The sequence below is a fragment of the Narcine bancroftii genome, chromosome 6, assembly GCF_036971445.1.
Source record: "Narcine bancroftii isolate sNarBan1 chromosome 6, sNarBan1.hap1, whole genome shotgun sequence".
NCBI classification, from domain to species: Eukaryota; Metazoa; Chordata; class Chondrichthyes; order Torpediniformes; family Narcinidae; genus Narcine; species Narcine bancroftii.
Window position 1 is genome coordinate 80,261,970 of NC_091474.1, and position 13,328 is coordinate 80,275,297.

At 45.0% G+C, this 13,328-nt stretch overlaps 1 protein-coding gene across 1 annotated transcript in view; it reads left to right on the forward strand.

The window, feature by feature from the left end:
• Nucleotides 1-1,089: 1,089 nt before the first annotated feature.
• LOC138736266 (PH and SEC7 domain-containing protein 1-like) overlaps nucleotides 1,090-13,328 on the forward strand; it is a 165,283-nt gene continuing 153,044 nt past the window's right edge. Inside the window, exon 1 of the mRNA XM_069885488.1 lies at nucleotides 1,090-1,382. The gene's annotated coding sequence lies outside the window, so the exon portion shown is untranslated. The remainder of the gene's footprint in view (nucleotides 1,383-13,328) is intronic.

Consider the following 13,328-nt stretch of genomic DNA (forward strand, 5'->3'; position numbering starts at 1 on the left):
GGTAACATGGAGTGATCCCTGGGATGCGTGCACGTGGAACTTGACCAGTCATGTGAGTGACAGAGCGGGCCAGGAGGGAACATCACACAGGGCATCGCTGTGAGTGACTTCCTCCAAAACCCCTGTGGTTCATTGTTTGGGGAGGCTCCTTGATGAAATTGGCATGATTTGACCTTGAATATTGGCGATGAGGAGGTTATTGTGCTGAATGTTTCAGTACACAGCTGCTGTGGCAGCTCCAATTTTACAATTTATCTAATTTAGACATACTGCACAGTAACAGGCCCTTCTGGCCCACAAACCCATGCTGCCCAATTACACCCAATTGATCTACAACCCCCGGTATGTTTTGAACAGTGGGAGGAAACTGAAGGCCCAGGAGAAAACCCACACAGACACGGGGAGAACGTACAAGCACGGGGAGAATGTACAACCTCCTTACAGACAGTACGGGATTTGAACCCTCGTCGCTGGCGCTGCATCTGCATTGCGTTAACTGCTATGCTAACTATGCCACCCGTTTGGACTTGAGTCTGTGTGGCCTCAGAGGCTGCAGAATCACTGGAGGGGAACCCACGGACACTCAGTGAGTCTGTAGGGAACTCTCTTTTGCTTTGACTTTATGAGGTACCTCAGATAATTCTGCCGATAGCGAAAATCTCTGTCTTTATGGCAGACGAAAGCAAATTCTGTGCAATATTGCACTGTTTTTATTACAGGACAATAAAGGAATCTTGAATCTTGATTTTTTTTTTCCCCAAACTCATCAGAGATCAGTTTTCTCTGGGGTCTTGTGGTCCTTACAGCCTTCAATATGATGCCATTAATTGCCTCTTCTCAGTGGGTTAGCCTCAGCTCTGTGGTTGTGTCCTGGAGTGACTGCCTTTTGTCTGCATGTTATTTTCCAGACTGCTAAATTAACTGTGCATTTCATTGCTGGGGCTGACAGGCTGGAATATAATTGAAATCAGGAGAGGGTTGGGGAGGAGAGGGTGGTTGGTGGGAGAGACAGATCACGTGCGGTGAGGCTTGTCTTCAGAGATTCCCTGCGGACTGTCGGTAATTCACACTGCTAGTCAAGAAGCTGGCTTCTGGTAAACAGCAGTGAGGGACCTCCCGGCAGATGCTGCACCGAGGAGAGGGAATCTCTCTCTCTCTCTTTCTCTGTCTCTCTCTGTCTCCCTCCCTCTCTCTCTGCACGGCACCTGGAGTTAAAATGCAGGGTGGGTGGGGAATCTGAAGCAAGCTGGGTTCATCCAGCATTGGAGTGCTGTTGCAGGGAGCTGTTCAAAGGATGCACGAGCATCCATATGGATTTAGAGAGTGCCTGTGTTTTTGCTTCGATTCTCGTTAACCAAGAAAGCTGCTATTGTTCCTGACAAGTAGGTACTGTTATCAGTCCTTCATTCTGTTGTGAATCAGAAAATAAGCTTTATTTTACTTCTGTATCCTGTTAACCTTCTCATTACATCAGACCTATTGATTTGATCAAATTTACTTTCTGGATTGGTAGATTGTATTGCTGGGACATGGCATATGTTTTGGACTGAAGTTTAAAGGAATGAGGGATGTTCATTGAAACATCACTGAGGTGGATGTTTCCTCCGTCCAGACCAAGAGGGGCGGCCAGTTATTTTAAACTGATATGTAGTGAAATTCTTCACTCAGGGGGTAATAAATCTTGGGACTTCACCCAGAGAGCTCATTAGATGTTTGTTCACAGCAGGGATCAAATATATTCTTGAACCCAAAGGAATCAATTACTCTGGTGATCAGAAAGCAAAGAGCTTTTATAAACTCAGTATTGCAGAATTAATGTTTTGGAACAGCAGGGGGGTCTTATACTTCGTGGCATCAGTAGCAGTAAATAATACCAGCATTAAAACTGAGGAAGTGGGTTCTTCACAGGAGATATTTTTGTTAGAAAAGAGCAATAAATTTAATTTCTCAGTGATTGTGCATTGATTCATAAAGTGATGTGGGTATTCTGGGTAAATTTGGCTCCCCACTTGCCTTTGGGCAAGGAGGTTGTGTTCCAGCTATGAGTCAAGCCCTGAGGCGCGAAGTGCAATACTGAGTCAGTGCTGCACTGTTGGTGGAGCGGGTAGCCCATGCCTGTTGTTTCAGTGAGCTGATCATCTGCACACGGGCACTCTTCTCAGAAAGATTTCTGAATAGTTTGCTTAACTTTCCTCTCAGCCAGCACCACAAATTAATCCTCAACTTTGGGTTAGTGCTGCATTGTTACATCCCGGGTTCATATTCGGCACTGTCTTTAAGGAGTTTGTACATTCTCCACGTGTCTGTTAACAACCACCAGAATTGTAATTATATAGCAGTCTGTCAATGCCAAGGGAAAGATCTGTCTTGGTTCAAGGCTTGATTTCAGTAACAGACAACAAAACTGAATGAAAGCAAAATGACACAGGCTTGAAGAAGATTGCAATTACTTTCCAAGTCCCCTTCAAACATCCTAAAATGATATATAGCTCATACTAAAACATACGGGTGTTGTAGGTCAATTGGGTGTAATTGGTCAGCATGGGCTCGTGGGCCAGAAGGGCCTGATACTGTGCTATGTGTCTAAATTTAAAAAAAAAATTGGATCTGCATATTATTCATATTCTTGTTGTGGATAATATGATCAGCCAAGTACCAATTGTATTACGTCAAATAATTAACTCAATGGGAAATGATGGGTGATAAAATTATGTATTACTTTCCAAATGCTTATATGAGAGAAAAAAATCAATAGAAAGTCAACTCAGGGAAAGAAGAAAATGTGTAGATGCTGGGATCTGTGATATATGTGATATATAACTTCCTCCAGCATTTTGAGTACTGCTGAAAATGTGGGCAGCTTTTTATCAGATTTCTTAATGTGCCTCAAAGAAATCAGTGGATGGAGTCTGGCTTGAACTAAATGCATCTCTGACAATTTCTGCTCTGCTCTCTTATTGTGGTTGTTTGCTGGAGGGGACTGGTTAATGATAATGAGAGTTTATTGTCATATACACGAGTACAATTTACAGATGCCATGGGACTCTTGCTTGCTGCAGCGACATGGGTGTATAAAACACACTAGCAATCAAAAAGTAATAATTAACACAAAGCAACAAATGAGATAAATATATAAAAGGATAGAGAAATATTCAGAGCGAATATGGGCCTGTGCTGGGTCTTTTCTCTTTCATCTCGATCCCCAAAAAGCATGGTTCCCTGTTGAGAGGAGTGCAACATGAAAATCCACAGACCCTGTGATTGTAATAAAAACACAGAAATGCTGGAGGAACTCAGCTGGTCCTGCAGCATCCATAGAACCATAGAACATTACTGCACAGAAACAGGCTCTTTGGTCAATCCAGTCTATGCCGACCCATTTTTCTGTCTAGTCCCACTGGCCTGCCACCCAGTCCATAGCCCTCCGTACCCCTCCCATCCACGTGCCTGTCCAATTCTCCTTAAATGTTAAAAGTGAGCCCGCATTCACCACCTCAGCTGGCAGCTCGTTCCACACTCCCACAACTCTCTGTGTGAAGAAATTTCTCCTCATGTTCCCCCTTTCACCCTTAACCCATGTCCTCTGGTTTGTATCTCACCAACTCTCAGTAGAAAAAGCTTCAGTGAGGGAAGGTAGCAGAAGAGGAATGAAAGGGAGGGAGGACAGAGAAACAGAGTTGGGGTTGGAAATGGGGAGAAATGGAAGAGGAAAAGAATCAGAATTTATTGTTGTGACATGTCACAAATTACATTGTTTTTTGGCAGCATTTCAGGTGAAAAAATTGCTCTAAATTATATTTCTAAAAATAAATAAAGAATCTATATGAGTGGGAAACTGAGAGAAAGGAAGGGGAAATGATGGAGGGTATTCAGGTCTAAATTTGCCAAGTGGATGATTACAGGCCATGTGTGTGGAACTAACTTTCCTCTTTTGGGGCTCACAATGATGTGGCCATGATACCTCTAATTGACCCTAAGCTCCAAACAGGTATCATTCACGGAGATAACCACTCTCTGGGTCAGTTGCAGATTTGTTGGCCCATGTTTCAAAGTGAGAGGATTGTGTAATTAAGCTGCTAAGTCAGAACCAGGGGGCAGCTCATTCACTGCACTGCCTTTACTAAAAACCTGTCATTCAGATACCTCTGACCTCTTGTTCAATTTGCAATGATTGATTCAAGTTTCATGTGCACCTTTATTCAGCAGTGCTATTACTCGTTAGAGTGATTTGAGTTCTATTTGGCGGCGAGTCATGGAACTGTACCAAGTTTACGTAGTTATAACAACGTCAGCAGCCTCCTTTGAAGAAGACCGCAGAGCCTACCTCACTGACAAAAGGCAAAGGAGGAAAAACCCAACACCCAACGCCAACCAACCAATTTTCCCTTGCAACCGCTGCAATCGTGTCTGCCTGTCCCGCATCGGACTGGTCAGCCACAAACGAGCCTGCAGCTGACGTGGACTTTTTACCCCCTCCATAAATCTTCGTCCGCGAAGCCAAGCCAAAGAAGAAGAAGAAGAAGAAAGAAAAGAAAGAAGAATGTAGTCATATAAAGTTGAAATAAAACAGTGTATGGGAGGAATGGGGAAAATGCTGTATTGGTGAGATCTATCACCAAATCAAATATCTCCACTTTACCAATGCTTCACTAATTGTTAACCGCAGAATTACTTTACAGTACACACTCTTGACTGAAAAACTTATTTGTAGTTAATTGTCTTACATGGTTCCTTTCTTCTTGTGGTTGAAACATTAATTCATTTACACCTTTGCTGGCAAGGCTGACATTTCTTGTGATGGGAAGGTGTGGTGGACATCTTCACTAGAATGTGGCAGAGGTGTTTCCACAGCGTCGCATTAACAACCATGGCCTTACTTCTGAGACATGACTTGTGACTTGGAGAGAGACCAACCGGAATGGAACGCAGTTCCCATTCACCTGTTCCCTTTGTCCTTCCAGGTGGAACAGGTCATGGATTTAGAAGCTGCCATTGAAAAATTTCTTGTTTTTCAGAGGGAAATTTCAAATATATTGAGGTTAAAGGGTAAAAGTTCAGCCTTGAATGGTGCAACAGGTGGCAGGGGCTCCATGGTCTCCTTCTGCTTCTGTTATAGAAGAGATGATTTTCCAAGTTTCTCAATGGCTATGATAGGCAGAGGTTCAGCTCCTTCACATTCAGCCGATCAAGTCTGCCTCTGCCATTCAGTTATTTATTTTCCCATTCAGCTCCACTGCCTGGCCTTCTCCCCATAATCTTTGATGCCCTGTCTAATCAAAAAATATTAATCACTGCCTTAAATTCACCAAATGACCCTGCCTCCCGCCTGTGACAACAAATTCCACAGATTTACCACCTCTGGCTGAAGAAATTCCTACACGTCTCTGTTCTAAGCAGATGCCATTCAATCCTGAAGTTGTGCACTTTTGTCTGAAACTCTCCCACCAACAACTTCTACTCTGTCCACACCTTTCAATTTCAAAATGCTTCCATTAGATCACCCCCCTCAATTCTCTTAAATTTCATCAAATACAGGCTAACGCTCCTCATGTGATTAACATTTCACATCCTAGTGAATCTCCTCTGAACCCTCTCCAGTTTTGGAACCATTTTTCTTGAATGAGGAGCCCAAAACTGCTCACAAAACTCCAAGGAAAACTCCAACATCACATCCCTGCTCTTATCTTCTATTCCTCTTGAAATGAATGCCAGCATTACATTTGCCTTCTTCACCACCAACTCAATGTGTAAGTTTACCTTCAGGCTTTCCTGCACAAGGTCTCCTTTGCATCTGGGAATTTTCATTTTTCTCCCCATTTAAAAAAGAGTAAGCCATTTATTTTTTTGACCAGAGTGTATGACCATACACTTTCCAACATCATATTTCATTGTATTCCACTTCTCTGACCATTCTGTTGAAGTCCTTCTGCAGCCTCTGCATTTCCTCTACACCACCTATTCCTCCATCTTCCTTCATATAATTTGCACACTTGGCCACAAAGCTATTCATTCCACAATCCAAATCATTATTGTACAATATAAAAAGAATCAGCCCCAACACTGACCTCAGTGGAACACCACTAGCAACCAGGAGCCAATCAGAACCTGATCATTGGATTCTCTGCTTCCTCCAATCTGTCTTCTTCAGCTTACAGTGGTCACAACCTTTTATTGAACAAGCTTGAAACTAATTTTGTAGATTCAATTATACCCTTCAAAAGAAATGTAGTTGAAGAGAGATATTTGCCAGGCTATGTGGGTGGGGGGGGGGGGGGGGGGGGGGCAGGGAACTGAATTAATCAGCTAACCTTTTCCAAGATCTGGCACAGGCATGAGAAGGTGAATGGTCTCTAGTGTTGCATGATAGTCTCATTCCCTGCTAACATGGACCAAGATAGAAAAAAAATTAGAGAAACAGTATATGTTCTTCTTTACAATCCAGCCCATGAAACCCATGCTGTCCAATTAACCAACCAACCCCATCTGTTTTGGGAGGGTGGGAAGAAATGGAGCACTCAGAGAAAATCCATGCAGGTAATGGGGAGAACGTAAACTCCTTCCAGATAGTGCCTGACTCAAACCCAGGACACTAGCATTGTAATAGTTGGGGTGTGGGATGAGGAAACAGAGAGTGATAGGAATATGGAAACTGTCTTGCCCCTGAGAGTAGCTGAGCACTTAAAGAGAAACTGGATTATATATCAATGAGGGAGACAAGAATAGGGCCAGACTCCAGTGAGATAGGGAAGGCTTATGTAGAGCATAAACACAAGTTGGGACCAGTTGTGAAGAATGGCCTGTCTCTGTGCCATTCATACTGCATACTGCAGTACAGTTAGTGGCACCCTCCCCCCAAATGAACCCCCACAGACCAAGAAGTCTGACATTTGCACGAGTCAAAGGGCAGAGAGCAAAACTCCATGGCGAAATGAACAAGTGTTTCCTCAGATGCAACAACTTCGATTCAGAATGTGCCAAAAGACAAAGTGCACAAGAGTGAAATGTGAGAAAGTTTGGCATCGGCTGAAAGAAAGAAAGTTAGAGCAGTGAACAAATGTGGATGTTAAAAGAGAAACAAAGAGGTTCAGGCAGAGAATTCATAGATCCGAGTGAGAATGGGAGATAAGCAGATGGATAGAGTTTGCTCTACTTTTCCATTCACAGTTTGTTTGTTGAGGGTAATGTGAGGGTTTATTTCTAAAGAGCATTTTGTTTCATAAGTGTAACCGATGAAACCTTAGACAGATAATAGTGTAGTGGGTGACATGAAGCAGTGGTGTAGCTCGAGGGGGATTAGGGGGAGCAACTGCTCCCCAAACCACATTCTTCAAAGGTGGCAGCTTCCCCCCACCCCACCCCACCCCACCCCACCCCACCCCGCCACCAGTCCACTGCTGCCACCAGTCCACTGCTGCCACCACCACCCTGGTCTGACGATGAAGCCACCCCTGCCCCCCAGTCCAACACTGCCACCACCCCTCCCCTCTGGTCCAATGTCACCGTCACCTCTCCCCACCCCCCCATCTGACACTGTTGCCACCTCCCTCCCCAGAAAAATCATTGCAGCCTGCCATTCAACCACTGACTCACCATCTGGCCCACGCATGGTAAAAGGTTGCTTTAAAAATGTATGATGAATTTTAAATTATTTGGTATGCGTCTTGGCACCTTTTTTACTGTGCTTTGCTCCCCCTAACTTTAGAACCTGGCTATGCCCCTGACATGAAGGTGTTGCAATGTACTCCCTTGCAGACTTGTATGACTACAGTTTCATAATGCGGTCCCACTGACTCCATGTGACAGCAGAAAACTAATACTGTTTATAGCAAGTCTCTTGGGCCGAGCAGCTTCTAAATGTGAATTGTGCCTGGTGTATCAGGATTGAGGGGGATTTTAGTCCCTGCAGTTGATCAGAGTTGAATCCTCTCTTAATGGGAAAAAGTCTCAAGCATGCAAGACAGGGTTCCCTGCAGTCAAATGGCTATTAAGTTCTGTCCTGCTACCCTTGCTCTGTACTGTTGCCATCTTTTTCTTTCTACTTTGTAATTGTCCTCTTATTCTTGTACTTTATATGTCTGGGTGAATGTGAGTGTTGAAATGTTAGAGTGCTCACAGAAGAGGCCTTCTACCAGATATAATGTGACAAATTATATTAAAAATTTCTGAAATGTAGTCATTGCTGGACTGGAGAAAACAAGGTAGCCATTTTGTTCACAGCAAGATCCCAGAAATTGGATGTTGAACTGACTGATCCTTTAACAGTTGAACTGATAAGGGGGTTTATCAGCCAGTTCAACATCCCTACTCTTCTTCTGTGCACTCAAAGGAACTCTGAGAGCCAGTGAGGTTTGACCATCACATCGGATGTGACAGTGCTGCACTCCCCCGTTGGATGAGACATTTGTGTGCAAGATTCCAAAGTGGGAGTTGAACCCTCAACCTCCTGCCTCACTGAGCCACAGCTGCCGGGAGATCAGCTCATGCATACGAGTCTGAGCCCATCCCCCAACCCAATGCCCCCTCTGGAGAGGTAGGTTTGCAGCTGATACTGGTTAGTGGGAAGGTTGCTTACTAAGTGAATTGTGTGCTGGCCAAAGTTTCCACATGCAGCATTTTATCATTAATTAACACATTTCTTGCATTGAATGGAGGCCGTTAAGTGTTGAGCCAGCTGTGGATGACACAGATTGCCTTTACTGCAAAGCTGATTAATGTTTTTCTGCTGAAAAGTCTGTAAAAACGACAACGTGAGCAGACTACCAAGGGACTGTAATGTGTGATTTACTTCTCCCTTGTCCATGTGCTCCTTCCACCTCATTTCTGTTGAAGGTCATTTCCATATTAAAAATCCTCTGTGAACTGAAATATGTATCAATGGAAAACAAAAATATAAATGTACCAGAAACTGTACAATCATATAAGACATTTTTCTCTCAGGCAGCTGGCTTTCAAGAAGAAAAGGCAGGGTAATATTCCAGCTTGAAACCTCTAGTTTAATTTTATAGTTTGATGACACCCTACATGCTTCTCCAATGAGTTCACAAGATATATCTTTGACTTGGCTTCGCGGACGAAGATTTATGGAGGGGTATGTCTGCTGCAGGCTCGTTGGTGACTGACAAGTCCAATGCGGGACAGGCAGGCACGGTTGCAGCGATTGCAATGGAAAATTGGTGGGTTGGGGTTGGGTGTTTCCTCCTTTGTCTTTTGTCAGTGAGGTGGGCTCTGCGGTCTTCTTCAAAGGAGGTTGCTGCCCGCCGAAGTGAGGCACCAAGATGCACGGTTGGAGGCGAGATCAGCCCACTGGCGGTGGTCAATGGGGCAGGCACCAAGAGATTTCTTTAAGCAGTCCTTGTACCTCTTCTTTGGTGTACCTCTGTCTCAGTGGCCAGTGGAGAGCTCGCCATAGAACATGATCTTGGGAAGGCAATGGTCCTCCCTTCTGGAGACGTGACACACCCAGCACAGTTGGGTCTTCAGCAGCATGGATTCGATGCTGTCGGACTCTGCCAGCTCGAGTACTTCGATATTGGTGATGAAGTCATTCCAATGAATGTTGAGGATGGAGCGGAGACAGCGCTGATGGAAGAGTTCTAGGAGCTGTAGGTGATGCCGGTAGAGGACCCATGATTCGGAGCCGAACAGGAGCGTGGGTATGACAACGGCTCTGTACACGCTGATCTTTGTGTGTTTCTTCAGCCTGAAGACTACCTGGATGCATCCCCGATCCAAACACTGGCATCTCCTGGACTACGTTCTGGTGCGAGGAAGAGACAAACGAGATGTACTCCACACCAGGGTCATGCCCAGCGCGGAATGCCACACTGACCACCGGCTTGTTCGCTGCAAGCTCAACCTTCACTTCAAGCCAAAGTTCAAGAACAGTGGAGCCCCTAGAAAGAGGTTCAATGTTGGAAACTTACAGTCAGACATAGTGAGAGGAAACTTCCAGGCAAACCTCCAAGCAAAGCTCGACGATGCAAACTGCCTCACGGACACGTCTCCTGAAACCCTCTGGGATCAGCTGAAAATGGCCATACTGCAATCCACTGAAGAGGTACTGGGCTTCTCCTCCAGGAAAAACAAGGACTGGTTTGACGAAAACAACCAGGAAATCCAGGATCTGCTGGCAAAGAAGCGATCTGCCCACCAGGCTCACCTTGCAAAGCCTTCCTGGCCAGAGAGAAAACGAGCCTTCTGTCTCGCATGCAGCCACCTTCAGCGCAAACTCTGGGAGATCCAAAATGAGTGGTGGACTAGCCTCGCCAAGCGAACCCAGCTCAGCGCGGACATTGGCGACTTTAGGGGTTTCTACGAGGCTCTAAAGGCGGTGTACGGCCCCTCACCCCAAGTCCAAAGCCCTCTGCGCAGCTCAGACGGCAAAGTCCTCCTCAGCGACAAGATCTCCATCCTCAATCGATGGTCAGAACACTTCCAATCCCTTTTCAGTGCCAACCACTCAGTCCAAGAATCCGCCCTGCTCCAGCTCCCTCAACAACCCTTGAGGCTAGAGCTGGATGAGGTCCTTACCCAGGAAGAGACATATAAGGCAATTGAACAACTGAAAAGTGGCAAAGCAGCAGGTATGGATGGAATCCACCCCCCAGAGGTCTGGAAGGCTGGCGGCAAAGCTCTGCGTACCAAACAGCATGAGTTTTTCATGCTCTGCTGGGACCAAGGAAAGCTGCAAGAGGACGAGCTGCAACTTAACTCTTCTCCTTCCACAAGATTTGTGCTTGAACCTTCAAACTCTCCAGTCCCCAGCTCTGGCATTCCATCCTGCGATCTCCACCTTTATCTTCCCTTTCAAACTAATCTTTAACCAAGCTTTCGGTTGCTTCCTGTAATAGTTTCTGCTGAGATGTATATCTGCCGTTGTGAATAGGTTGTATTGTGAATAATGGAATCAATGTTTCTGGGAGTCCACTGAACTAGTGACCTATCATGGGCACACAACATCTCCTTACTTGTCAGGAAGGCACAACAGTGACTGCACTTCCTGAGAAGACTGAAATGAGAAAGGCTAGCAGGCACCTTCATGTCAACCTTCTGAAGGAGCTCGATTGAGACCGTCCTGGATAGCTGCATCACAGTGTGGTGTCGAGAATTGGGGTCAATCCACAGGACCACAAGAAAGGGCAGAGAGGATCACTGGGGTCTCTCTCCCCCCCCCCCCTCATCAATGTGATCTACTGGGTTCGTTGTCTGAAGAGGACACACAAAATCATTTGAGCACGCCTTACACAAATGAGACAATTTTAGTTTAAACGTATATGCTCTATGGACCACTTTAAATTGCAGGAGACAATGTTGTGCACAAGAGATGTAGTGTTAATCAGTTTAAAAATAGAATTCCAAACCTCATTGGACAGTTAAAGGTTCAAATCCTGCTTCCAGGCGTTCTTGATTTTATTTAACAGGGCCTGTCTTAAATCAGTCAATTTGTCATAAATAAGACATGTTAAGCCTTTATAGGGAGGTTGTGTTTCAAAAAAATGAATCAAGAATATTCACCTTGGGAGTCCCTGGAAAATCAGAAATCTGAAATTGAACAAAATATCTAATTTATAACTATCCAAAAAAAAAAAGACCTTTAGGTAAGTTAAATTTTACCACTAATTGTTCAAATGATGCAAAATTGTTGTCAATAGGAAGGTCTTGAAAACATTTAATACCCAATCTGTGCCAATCCTTGAAGGCAGAGTTCTTGCAAAGAAGGTTGAAAGAGGTGAGGGTGTTAATGGTCTTTTTAATGCCCACCCATGGGCTATGTCTTGATAGAGTTGAAAGACAAAATAATGAACATGTAAATGGTATTCCCTGTTGGTTGTTTGAAATGGATGGGATAACATTTGTGGAGAACCTAGATGTTTCCTGGGTAATTTTTTTCAAAAATGCTTGTGATTCTGGAAACAAGAAGACTGAGCAAACTTTGAAGATAAAAACGCGAAGAACCTGCATAACTTTTCCGGTCCCGATAGTTTTACGTTTGGACAGACAGAACGGTAACAGGCCCTTTTGGCCCACAAGCCCATGTCACCCAATTACATCTAATTGAGCGACAACCACAGGTACATTTTGAAGGGTGGGAGAAAACTGGAGCCCTTGGGGAAAACCCACGCAGAGGATTCGAACCCTGATCCTGATTACTGGCACTGTAACAGGAGTGTGCTAACCATTACTCTAACCGTGCTGTCCTAAATTTCTTCAAGGTTACACAGAAACATGTTTGTGATGGAATTGTGGTGTTGAAAAGGTTGATGAAAACTATTTCAAGTATCTTTTATCGTCATGTAATAGAACAGAAAATGTTATATTACACAAAATTTCCTTTAGTCTCCCATCAGGTGAACAAAGATTTGCATCAGCAGAAATTGCCAGGCACCCCTTACAGTCAGAGAAAGAGAAGCAAAAGAGGGTTCTCCCAGAGTTACTGAGCATCCATGGATTTGCCACAGGCGCACAGCCTTCAGTCAAAACCGTCAATAACCAGAGCTCAAGATCTAAACCTCCAATATGATCAGGAAGCCTCCAGCACCCTCGTCACCCTCTTACATCCCTGTTCCAATACCTGGCACCCCTTTGGCTGGTCTCGACCCAGTCTCACGCAAACTGCAGCCAGCTGAGAGCCCCTTTACTACAGTCAGCAGGAGTCCACAGCCTGCATAGATTCTTCGCCTCGAGCTACTAACAGCCTGTCGCTTCTGTGTCCTTTGGTCTCAGAGCCCCTCACTGGTCCGTAGTCACGATCGCTGTCCCGTGGGCCATCTCCTCTGTTTCTTCTTCTCAAACAGGGGTGCTCCCCCCCCTTTTCTGGTCCCCTGCGCCAGTCCTTGCTTCCTCGGAGACCCCACGATTGCAGGATTTTAAAATCAAACAAACCATTTTTGGGACCTTTAACAGGCCATTTTAAGCCGACGGCAGTTGGACCCTAAGCGGGAGCGCTGTGTCTCTGCTCTGCACCAGCGGCATTGCTGCTGTTGCAGCAGCTCCGGCAGTGCCACCATTTTTGAATTATGGCCTTGGTTATCTCATGGAGCTGTGCAGCCCATAGTTACCCCACACCTCCACTTTTTGAGCTGGGTGCTTGAAGAAAGCTTGACGTCACGTCAAACAAAATCTCCATTTTCCCTTGTGCCCTTTTCTCTACATCGGTGGGAGGTTTTATTTGATGTGCTCACATCTGTTGGAGGTTTTGTTCGCATAATGAGAGCATTGTTCATCTCTGAATCAATGTCTTAGAGCAAGACATCAATCAACGGTTCTCAAGGTTGCGGGATGACGGGGAGATTTATTCCAGAGTTGTGGGATGTGGCAGGAGCAGGGGA